The sequence below is a fragment of the Coregonus clupeaformis genome, chromosome 37 (assembly GCF_020615455.1).
Source record: "Coregonus clupeaformis isolate EN_2021a chromosome 37, ASM2061545v1, whole genome shotgun sequence".
In the NCBI taxonomy this organism is placed as follows: Eukaryota; Metazoa; Chordata; class Actinopteri; order Salmoniformes; family Salmonidae; genus Coregonus; species Coregonus clupeaformis.
This window is the reverse complement of record NC_059228.1, coordinates 17,162,763-17,174,712: the sequence shown is the minus strand read 5'-3', so window position 1 is coordinate 17,174,712 and position 11,950 is coordinate 17,162,763. Positions and strand designations below refer to the sequence as shown.

The window sequence follows — 11,950 nt, the reverse complement described above, 5'->3', positions numbered from 1 at the left end:
AATGTGTGTGTGTGTGTGTGTACAGTTCATAGACAGGCTAGCCCTATTCCCTGTCTGTGTCTGATGTTTACCATCCCACCCAGCCCACTATGCACAGATCTGGGATCAGCTTTTCCTCATCTATTAGGAGCCCGGGAGACCCATGAGGCGGCGCAGAATTGGCCCAGCGTCGTCCGGGTTAGGGGAGGGTTTGTCCGGCCGGGATGTCCTTGTCCCATTGCGCTCTAGCAACTCCTTGTGGCGGGCCGGGCGCCTGCAAGCTGACTTCGGTCGCCAGTTGTACGGTATTTTCTCCGACACATTGGTGCAGCTGGCTTCCAGGTTAAGCGAGCAGTGTGTCAAGAAGCAGTGCGGCTTGGCAGGGTCGTGTTTCGGAGGACGCATGGCTCTCGACCTTCGCCTCTCCCTCTGTACGGGAGTTGCAGCGACGGGACAAGACTGTAACTACCAATTGGATATCACGAAAACGGGGAGAAAAAGGGGAAAAAGTACAAAAATAAATAGAATAAAAATAGTCATCTGCCTAGCTTTACCTAGTCTGTCCTTGTTGTTGGTTTACACACCTGGCATACGTTCCTGAGAAATTGGGATTTGAGCATCTTCTGAATCATTTAAAATCATACAGAAAATGAGAGAGTGCCGTTGTTTGTCAACAGATTATTATAAAGCACGGCGAGACAATGACAAACATTGTTTGGAGGCTGCAGGCTGGGCCCTGGCAAGCACTCTGCAGTGGATCAATGCTTGTCTCCAGAATACACACAGGTGGGGACACATTCACGCAACGCACGCTAGTGTTGCACGGTATACTGAAACGTCTGTACTTTTTCGATACTAGAACATGAAAAACTGTTCGGTGCTAGAATTTGTGTTACTTTCGCTACTTCTGTCAAATGTGTCTTACGGATCAAGTCTGTATCAGCGCAGCCGACCCCTTATTATAGCGTGAGCGCCGTGCCTGCTCCACTTAGCCTGCACTGGCAATCTGGGCTGCATCATGTTAGCTCCCCACTCATGCTGCACTTAAGTTAACACACTTGATTAATGCGACACGGCATGTAGAAATGTTAAAACTGTTAATTACTGTTCACAAAACAATGTCCATTCAGGCTAGAACCCGTTACAATGCAAGAAGATACCGGTAGCTTCCAGCTTTGCAGGCTAACTTTCCTTGCTAGCTTACAGCTGAAGCCAACATCAATTCACTACCCCTAGTACTTTGTTTCCGATAATATGCAAACTATAACACAAAATATGCTGATTTCAAAACTAATTGCCACCAAAACTTTATTAATTCACTTAAATCGGTCTCTCTCTCACATCTCTCCCAGAGATTCTCTTGCCTTAGTGAACTTATTGCCTGAGCAAACTGACTGTGTGAATAGGGCTCCAACTGGCCACTTGCTTCATGAATGATGTCATTACTGTTTAAAAAGAGTGCGCACTTTTATAAAATAAGCTACTTCTATGTAAATGTTGTCAATCAGTACAATAAAATAAGTCCCAAATGAAAGGGAAACAGATTATCCTCTGTAGCCCCATGAAACCAACCAAAACAAGCTTAACTCAATGTATGCACACACTCCTATTGAGAATGCATTCACCTGTATTGTGAATAGACCTAGGCTACATCTTGATTTACCCAGTTTATCAATAGAGATTAACCATTCAAATACATTATTACCATTATGTTGTTATGATTGGTAAAAACAATCAAACAAAGTCAAAATGATTGTATAATTGATTTATTAATGCATACATGGCTGTCTCTGAAAAATTATAATGTAATGATATTGAACTCAAAAGATACCCAACGATCTGTCCGGAACAAGTGCCATTCTGTGAATTTGGCTAATATGCCTTTTTGTGCCGTGGTATCGTTTTGGTATCGAGTATCGTGATACTAAACCTGGTATCGTTATCAAAGTCTAAATTCTGGTATCGTGATAACACTAACGCACGTACACACACACACACAATTAGTCTGCCCCCATTACTGAAATGATAAATGATCAGTTCAACAATGTCTTCTGTCTTCTAGGAAGAACAGCCACTCTCCTACTGCATGGGAGAGAAGAAAATAATCCTGTATCTGGTTAAACACATCGACTTGCTGATAAACTGGGGAGATGATTTCAGATCGGGTAACTGGTGATTTAGGGCTAAGTTTTACAAATATATTTTTTATATAGTTTTATTTATGTAGTTTACATATATTGATGAGTGATATCACTTCACTGAATCACTAAAGTGATTTAACTATTTTAATTAGACAGGTACACGACACCTGTCATGGGGATGAGAATAACATGCTTTTCTTCCTGCTCTGTCTCTCTCCCCTCTTTCTCTCTGTCTCTCTCTCTCCCCTCTTTCACCTCGGTCTTTCTCTCTGTCTCTCTCTCCCCCCTCTTTCACCTCTGTGTCTCTCTCTCTCTCTCTCTCACCTCGGTCTTTCTCTCCGTCTCTCTCCACTTTCACCTCTGTCTTTCTCTCTCTCCCCTCTTTCACCTCTGTCTTTCTCTCTGTCTCTCTCCACAACGAGAGAGGTTTTAATATGTCTTTTTATCTGAGCCGCCCAGGCAGCAGGGGTATGAAAGGACCGGCAGGGCTTAGAACCCTGGGAAACAGCCACACACACACACATACACACACTGGGAAACAGCCTGGCTCACACTGCCAGAGTCACAATGAGGGGAGGGCATTGAGTGGGCACACACACACAGAGTGGACACACACACAACTCACAGTCACACACTCAATATTTCTCTCTCTCTCTCTCTCTCTCTCTCTCCAAAGGACACACTCTCTGCTGGCTGAGAGGTTGGGAGGAGGAGGCAGGCAGGGAGAGACAGAGAGCTGTGGGGCTTGCAGTGGCATGCCAATTTGATCTTGGTACATGTGGGCACACAACTCAATGTTTACAGTGTGCAACAAAAACAGAAACTCAACTGTATATTAGTGTATACGTGCTTGCCTCACCTCTTGCTGTCCGAATATTTCGTACTCATGAAATGTGGATATTGCATGCATAGCAGTTTTGATTGAATAGGGTCTGTCATTCACAAATGCTGGTATACGTGCTTGCCTCACCTCTTGCTGTCCGAATATTTCGTACTCATGAAATGTGGATATTGCATGCATAGCAGTTTTGATTGAATAGGGTCTGTCATTCACAAATGCTGGTATGACATGTCATTGATGATTTCCTGTGACCTTAATTTAGGAAGTCTTCATTTCTCTATTGCACAACACCCCAATATCTTCTAACATTTGACATTCACTTAGTTTCACTATGTGTACAAATGTATATACAGTGAGGGAAAAAAGTATTTGATCCCCTGCTGATTTTGTACGTTTGACAAAGAAATGATCAGTCTATAATTTTAATGGTAGGTTTATTTGAACAGTGAGAGACAGAATAACAACAAAAGAATCCAGAAAAACGCATGTCAAAAATGTTATAAATTGATTTGCATGTTAATGAGGGAAATAAGTATTTGACCCCCTCTCAATCAGAAAGATGTCTGGCTCCCAGGTGTCTTTTATACAGGTAATGAGCTGAGATTAGGAGCACACTCTTGCTCCTAATCTCAGCTTGTTACCTGTATAAAAGACACCTGTCCACAGAAGCAATCAATCAATCAGATTCCAAACTCTCCACCATGGCCAAGACCAAAGAGCTCTCCAAGGATGTCAGGGACAAGATTGTAGACCTACACAAGGCTGGAATGGGCTACAAGACCATCGCCAAGCAGCTTGGTGAGAAGGTGACAACAGTTGGTGCGATTATTTGCAAATGGAAGAGACACAAAATAACTGTCAATCTCCCTCGGCTTGGGGCTCCATGCAAGATCTCACCTCGTGGAGTTGCAATGATCATGAGAACGGTGAGGAATCAGCCAAGAACTACACGGGAGGATCTTGTCAATGATATCAAGGCAGCTGGGACCATAGTCACCAAGAAAACAATTGGTAACACACTACGCCGTGAAGGACTGAAATCCTGCAGCGCCCGCAAGGTCCCCCTGCTCAAGAAAGCACATATACAGGGCCGTCTGAAGTTTGCCAATGAACATCTGAATGATTCAGAGGAGAACTGGGTGAAAGTGTTGTGGTCAGATGAGACCAAAATCGAGCTCTTTGGCATCAACTCAACTCGCCGTGTTTGGAGGAGGAGGAATGCTGCCTATGACCCCAAGAACACCATCCCCACCGTCAAACATGGAGGTGGAAACATTATGCTTTGGGGGTGTTTTTCTGCTAAGGGGACAGGACAACTTCACCGCATCAAAGGGACGATGGACGGGGCCATGTACCGTCAAATCTTGGGTGAGAACCTCCTTCCCTCAGCCAGGGCATTAAAAATGGGTCGTGGATGGGTATTCCAGCATGACAATGACCCAAAACACACGGCCAAGGCAACAAAGGAGTGGCTCAAGAAGAAGCACATTAAGGTCCTGGAGTGGCCTAGCCAGTCTCCAGACCTTAATCCCATAGAAAATCTGTGGAGCGAGCTGAAGGTTCGAGTTGCCAAACGTCAGCCTTGAAACCTTAATGACTTGGAGAAGATCTGCAAAGAGGAGTGGAACAAAATCCCTCCTGAGATGTGTGCAAACCTGGTGGCAACTACAAGAAACGTCTGACCTCTGTGATTGCCAACAAGGGTTTTGCCACCAAGTACTAAGTCATGTTTTGCAGAGGGGTCAAATACTTATTTCCCTCATTAACATGCAAATCAATTTATAACATTTTTGACATGTGTTTTTCAGGATTTTTTTGTTGTTATTCTGTCTCTCACTGTTCAAATAAACCTACCATTAAAATTATAGACTGATCATGTCTTTGTTAGTGGGCAAACGTACAAAATCAGCAGGGGATCAAATACTTTTTTCCCTCACTGTATGTCATAGAACAAGGAAGTACAGTACAGATCTGCTATCTTAATTTGATCACTCTGTTGTCGCAACAAATGTTCCTGCGCAGCAGGAAGTGTAAATTGTAGTGTATTCAAGGTTTATTAAAAAGGCTTCTAAAGTTTGTCATTTCCACTTAATCATTTCAGTCTTGATTTGCCCTAACGAAAAATGTATCAACCCCTACAAAAATGTCAATTAATTAGAATACACATAATAATTAACATTTCCTGTTGCTGCAGGATTATTGTCCTACTGTCAAAAGCAGTGTCAAATTAAAGATACAGTCCGGGATCTTAAGAACTTACAAATTCTTAACATAGTGTACGAACTGGAATTCATAACATACCATACATATATATATACACATTTTGGGTTTTTTGCAAGACATAACATATCCTACGAAATGGATTACGTTGTACACAATTGTGCAAAACTACTCGCTGAAATTATACAAATCCTCTGTAGCATGACTTTAAGATGACACATCTGTATGTATCCCTAGAGGGTAGGTTGGATGTGATTCTACCGTCTTCATACAGTCTACACCATCACTCTCCATCCCACACACACACAGTAACATTAAACCCACAGCCCAAACACACAATCACAGACATGACTACAGACTTCCTATAAAGGAATAGAATATCATTATTCTTATAAGGTAATAGAAAATACATTTGAAATAGTAGCTATGAGAGGTGGGTGACTTCATAAAAACAATCAATTACACTGTTATTATTTTGGTATGAGAGAGAGAGAGAGAGAGAGAGAGAGAGAGAGAGAGAGAGAGAGAGAGAGAGAGAGAGAGAGAGAGAGAGAGAGAGAGAGAGAGAGAGAGAGAGAGAGAGAGAGAGAGAGAGAGAGAGAGAGAGAGAGAGAGAGACAGATAGAGAGAGAGAGAGAGAGAGAGAGAGAGAGAGAGAGAGAGAGAGAGAGAGAGAGAGAGAGAGAGAGAGAGAGAGACTTGGCAGAGGTTGTAATTAACTTCCATACAGTCAGAGAGGCTATATTATCAAATGAGAGACCTACATAACCTAGACGGATCACAGAGTAGAGAGCTGACACAGTGACCTCACTAACCCAGCATGGAGACAGAGAAGAGACTAATGAGCTACACTTGCATCGTAAATGGCACCCTATTCCCTATATAGTGCACTACTTGCACTATATAGGGAATAGGGTGCCATGAAGGATGCAGCCCTACTGTACAGTACTCACAAGGAAACAACACAGTCTGAGGAGAAGGACAACATTTGTCTTAAACAGGATTTACAAGATAAACACACATTTAACTGACATTTTGAGATTTTATTGATTATACTTGAATTCCATTTAGTTCTGGGTTTTGTGAGCCCAATGTGCTGTTTCTCTAGAGAGAAATCATTTCATTCACGTGAGAAATGAATGGGAGGCTAGGCTGAAGGGAGTTGTAGTTTTCTTTAAGCAAATATTGAACCTAGTTCAGCTCAGAAATGTGGTAATTCAAATGGAAATTTCTAAAAATGTTCAACTTCATATTCATCATGTCTAGCACCACCCCAACATCAACATGTTGTTAAAAAAAAGATAGAGGAAGATAAGTGTTTCCAATGACATCCTCAACTAATTAGCAGAACATTTGTGAGCAATGCCAACTCATAATTGGTTAAAATCACACAATGCACATCGATGATGTCATTGGAAATAATTATCTTCCCCCATCTTTTTTACTACAAAACATAGAAACGCGCCATTTTCACATATGTTGATGTTGGGGTGGTGCTGGAGATGATGAATATGAAGTTGAATTTCTTTTAAATGTCTCTGGAACTACAATGACCATAATCCATTGTGTCTGATTTTTCCCCGGCTCGGACAGAGCTGGATACACTTTTACGCCTGCTACGTTAGGTTAGATACACACAGACCACATGAGAGAGAGGGATAGAGACAGTTTGTGAAAGTATGCCTTATCTACTTTGAAAACCTAGTAAAATGATTTAGTCAGACAGCTCTGCAGCATACTTAGACAGGTTAGCCTAGCTAAATAGGATAACTGAAGACAGTACAGTATGGGGAGCACAGAGATAACGTTAGACTTGTCTGTCTGGCAGGCTTACGACTTTAAGGAATAAAAAAATGTAAAGTCATCAAATACAACTAAGTAATATACACAACTGAAATATTTTATTATTTCATAGTCATTTCCTATTTTTCTATGTGGACCTGAGAGACAATGGAATATTTTGAATGTTTGCAATTGAATGTTCACTATTTTTGGCTTTGGAATTTCATAATGCATTTAATGTTTAAAAAATAATCGAAATTGAAAATCTAGATAATTTTTAAATAATCAAACCAAAAATGAACCGACCTCAGAAAGCACTAACCGCTCAGCACTAACACACACACACACGTAGACTGCTCAGACACACACACACACAGTGAGTGAAGATTTCATCAGCAGTAAAAATGTGAAGGTAATTGCTTGCGATGGTGAGAAATCTTGAGTGCAGGCAGTCAGTCAGCCAGCCAGTCAACCAACTAGTCAGTCAGTCAGCCAGTCAACCAACCAGTCAGGGAAACAGGCAGGCATGGTGGACGGATGGACAGACGGACGGTGGTAGGGAACATAGTGTTCTCATTGAACTGTCATCTTGTTCCTAGTGTAGCCTCCTAGCCGGGTGTCATTTATCATTCAAGGGCCCCTGCTCCAGCACTGCTCAGACACACACACAGGCATGTACACACACTGTTCAGACACACACATACTGCTCAGACACACACAGGCATGTACACACACTGTTCAGACACACACATACTGCTCAGACACACACAGGCATGCACACACACTGTTCAGACACACACAGGCATGTACACACACTGTTCAGACACACACATACTGCTCAGACACACACAGGCATGCACACATACTGCTCAGACACACACAGGCATGCACACACACTGTTCAGACACACACATACTGCTCAGAGACACACACTGCTCAAACATACACATTGCAGAAGGGATCTGAACAGGACGTGGCCATTGTGACATCCCCTTCCCTTCCCTGCACTCGTTACTCAAAGAACCAACGAACGTCAAATCAAACATGCATGAGCCAGTGACAGGGTAAGGCCACTGAGTTCTCTTTTTTCCCGTCTCTCTCTCTCTCTCTTCGCTCACTCACATTTACTTTCTCTGTTTCTCTACCTGTATCTACCACTCTCTCACACACTCTCTCTCGCTCTGCCTCTCCCGCTCTCACTCTGCCTCTCTCCCTCTCTCAAGGAAAGGCACTTATAGAGACGGAGGCTATATGCTGTTCTAATACCGTACTGAAGTAAAGGCTCTCATTAAACGAGTGAGTGTTACCGGCTGATCTTCCCCCAAGAAGACTGGTCTGAGGCTGGTTGGCAGAGGTAAAATGGATAGATAGGCCCCACAGGGCAGCAGGCAGGCAGCAGGCAGAAAGCAGGCAGCACTCACAGATGTGTGAATAGAAGGAAAGTCAGTAATAGTGAGTCAGAGTACCAGTCTGCGCTCTCTTGATATGTGCTTGTTTACAATATTGTAATACCCTATAAACAAAACCAAATAGTAGTTTGATCTTTCGCTCTCTCCCTCTCTACTCCCTCTCAACCTAGCTGGGTAAATGTGGTTAGAGTGGCAGTTTTTGTTAAGGTCTAATGCTACACAATAGTAATTCAAATCAAATGGAATTGCGATCAGGAGGCTATCATGCAGTCAAATTAATCAATAGCCTTTTGGAGAGAGAGATAACAAATTCAAGACAGTGAACACTGAGGGAGTCTGATGCAGTCAAATTAAAATGGAACACTTCCGATATGCAATATGTCCAAATGTAAAACCTACATGCAGTTTTAGATGTTCCTAATATTCCTCTGCATAGTCTGCAGAGGAAGCATTGTTTACATATTTCTCTACTTGGAGATCTTTTCCCTGTCGGAAATGTCAAGAAAAGACAAGACAAATTGAAGCATTTTACAAAAACAACTGTGATATGTTCAACAACACAGAGAACCACACCACACAGAGAGAATCTGACAGACAGAAACAAAGGTTGTCTTGTGCTATGGGACAGATGGACAGACAGACAGGAGTGGGAGGTATAAAAGCCGAAGGCAAGACACCAGCAGACAGAGAATCCATGTCTAGTGAGCGAGTCTGAGTGAACGCCAGCCAACTATTTCACAACACTCAACAATAGAACACTAACAGTTAGGTGAAACGTCAAGCTGTCACAGCAGTGATTAGTGTGGTGTAGGTTATAAATGCGTTAGCTCTGCTCAACCCTAGGCTCTGAGGCTGTGGGTGGGGAATGGGAATAGAGAGAATATGGAAGGAAAATGGAACTACTATGAGTTTCTGATTGAGTGATGAGCAACAGAAGTGTATTTACAGGGTTTCATCTTGCTTCATTTCCTTGTCTCCGTTGCCTCATGAATGCAAATAGGTGGATGGGCTTCCCTCATACAGCTTGTTATCTTGGCTGACTAGGGAGGCTGTGGGTGGGATATGAACAGAGAGAGGAGGGTAGAACGATGGTACTACTAGTGATTTCTGAGTGAAGAGCAACAGAATCATAATACACACACCAGCCTAGTTCCAATATGCATGATTCATTTCCTTGTTCCCTCTATTGTCTCTCTTAATCCACCACTCTGTCATGCCATAAACACAGCATCGTTTCCTTGCCTCCTTTCCTTCATGATAGGTGAAAAAGGTGGATGGATGGGCTTCCCTCATACAACTTGCACCTGTTATCTTGACTGACAGTGAGATAGTGTGTGTATGGTGTGAGGCTTTCCTTCCACTTTAGAAGGGTTGTTAGCTTACAGTTACACTGACTGAGTCAAGTTAACAATTGTGTTTTATTAACACATTCTTATAAACTGTGTCTATTAATCAATTATAAACATAAAACATTCCAGTTCTGTTCAGGACAATGTCAACAGCTGGTAAATATGTTCACATTAAAACTGTGTGTATTGTAGACTACATTAAATGAACTTGATGATAACATAAACAAAACCTATCCGTGTGCAGTAACAGCCTATTTATTACCTGTTGGATTACGGTTTTCTGAGAGTGGAGTGTCATGCCCCTTTACACATCTGAAATCACACATCCATGAATCCCTCCCTTCCTTCCTCTCTCTGAACTACCGCGGCCGCTCCAACTCGTGTTTCCTCCAACTCCCCTGCCTCACTAACGAGAGGAAAGGGGCATTCTCTCTCTCCCCTCCCGTTCATTCAGTGCAGTCTACAGGGTTTTTTCCTCTGTGAGTTGGCTGCTCTCTGTCTTTCTCCCATCATGGCCCGGGTGGAGAGGGTAATGAAAGAGAAGCCAGTTCTGCTCCCTCCCTCCCTCCCTCCCACCCACCGGGAGGTCCGCCCGCCGCTTCCCCGGCTGGCCTCACATCCAGACGGAGGAATTTATCGGGGAGGGCTCGCCAGAGACGCCGCCGCCCGCTGCACGCACAGCCGCCCAGCGAGAAGCAAGTCTGATTGGAAAATAAAATGCAAGATAGAAAGTCTACTTTAACAGTTCAGTGCTGCATAACTTATGTGGCGCACGGATACAAATAATAGCCTAGTAGGCCTACACATTTGTACATCTTGCGAGCGGGAGATACAAATGTTACATTGTAACACTATAACAACCTGCCAAAACAGCAAAGCAGTTTGGTTTTGTGGTAGGCTATTATTACAACAGGTAGACTAGGCTATTTTAGAAAGCAGTCAACTCAGTCCAGCCTTGTTTTGCTTGCTGAACTAGCCTATTAGTTAACTGACATACATTCCAAGATTAAGGGAAGATTAACCTCAGCAAGCTGATCAACGTAATTTGTTTACCAACAATCAAACAGCCTTCTCTATTTCTCAATGTAGGCTAAGCGCAACCAAACCAACCACAACTAACCGCACGCAAGCTATAAATCCACCCTATGCACGGACCAGAACTAGCTAAAAGGATAGATTTCTAGACTCGGACACAATAGTAACAACAACAAAAAACGCTATCCAGTTTAAATATACCGGCTAGTTATATTCTGATTCTATGGCTTCTAGGAGGTCAGTCTATTGTTGGCGCTGGGGTCGTCTGGCCAGCGAGAAGCGAACTCATCGAAGGCAGTAATGCCCACACACAAAACCCTGTCTGTGCAACCAACCCACGGCGAGGCGTGATTGAATAGCCTACAATACGGAAACAACCACGGAACGGAACTTACTTTTAGCTCGGCTAGGAGAAGAAATCCGCTTTGTTTTCCCGAATTGCCTGTAGGTCAACACTGCGTCCCTTTTCACTTAACAAATACAAGAAAAACCGATCACCTTAGCGTCGGCGCGTGATTGACTGATTCAACTACCGTAGAGAGCCACAGCAAGTTGAAGTGTCAAATTACACTGGCTATTCAGTTACCACAGAAGGAGCCATGCTTGGCGGCTGCTGACAAAATGTGTCCCAGACTCCGGTGGTGGGAGCGATTTAGGAATACTCCAGGAGTGACCTGACATACAGAAGGCTATAGGACAAACTGTAAACGTCTGAACGGACGGGAGTGAAATCATTTTAGCCACCGTCGGTTTGGATTTCGATTTTTAGTGGAGGTGATGTGTTTGGTAATGTGTTAAACCAACTGAATACATTATTCAAATATTTATAAACTGTTGAAATCAAATCACTCAAAAACATTTTAAAACAATTTAATAGATGTAGGCCTATATTAGGACTAATATTGATTATATAAATGATGATACTAATAGCCTAATAATAAATTTTTTTAATAATGTTCACTATGATAATACACAAATCAATACAAATGTGCCTATATTATAATAATAATAATAATAATAATAATAATAATAATAATAATAACAACATTGGCTAATAGGTCTACATAAACACTATTTTCCAGTATGGAAAATGTATGTACTCACTAACTGTAAATCGCTCTGGATAAGAGCGTCTGCTAAATGACTAAAATGTAAAATATAAAATGTAATAATCATTATAATTATAATTGAAAT

At 42.4% G+C, this 11,950-nt stretch overlaps 1 protein-coding gene across 5 annotated transcripts in view; it reads right to left on the bottom strand.

Moving 5' to 3' along the window:
- Positions 1–11,321, bottom strand: part of LOC121553781 (zinc finger MIZ domain-containing protein 1-like) — a 184,979-nt gene extending 173,658 nt beyond the window's left edge. For all 5 annotated transcript variants that reach the window (XM_045211570.1, XM_045211573.1, XM_045211572.1 and 2 more), the window contains exon 1: positions 11,152–11,321. The gene's annotated coding sequence lies outside the window, so the exon portion shown is untranslated. The remainder of the gene's footprint in view (positions 1–11,151) is intronic.
- Between the last annotated feature and the right edge of the window lie 629 nt (positions 11,322–11,950).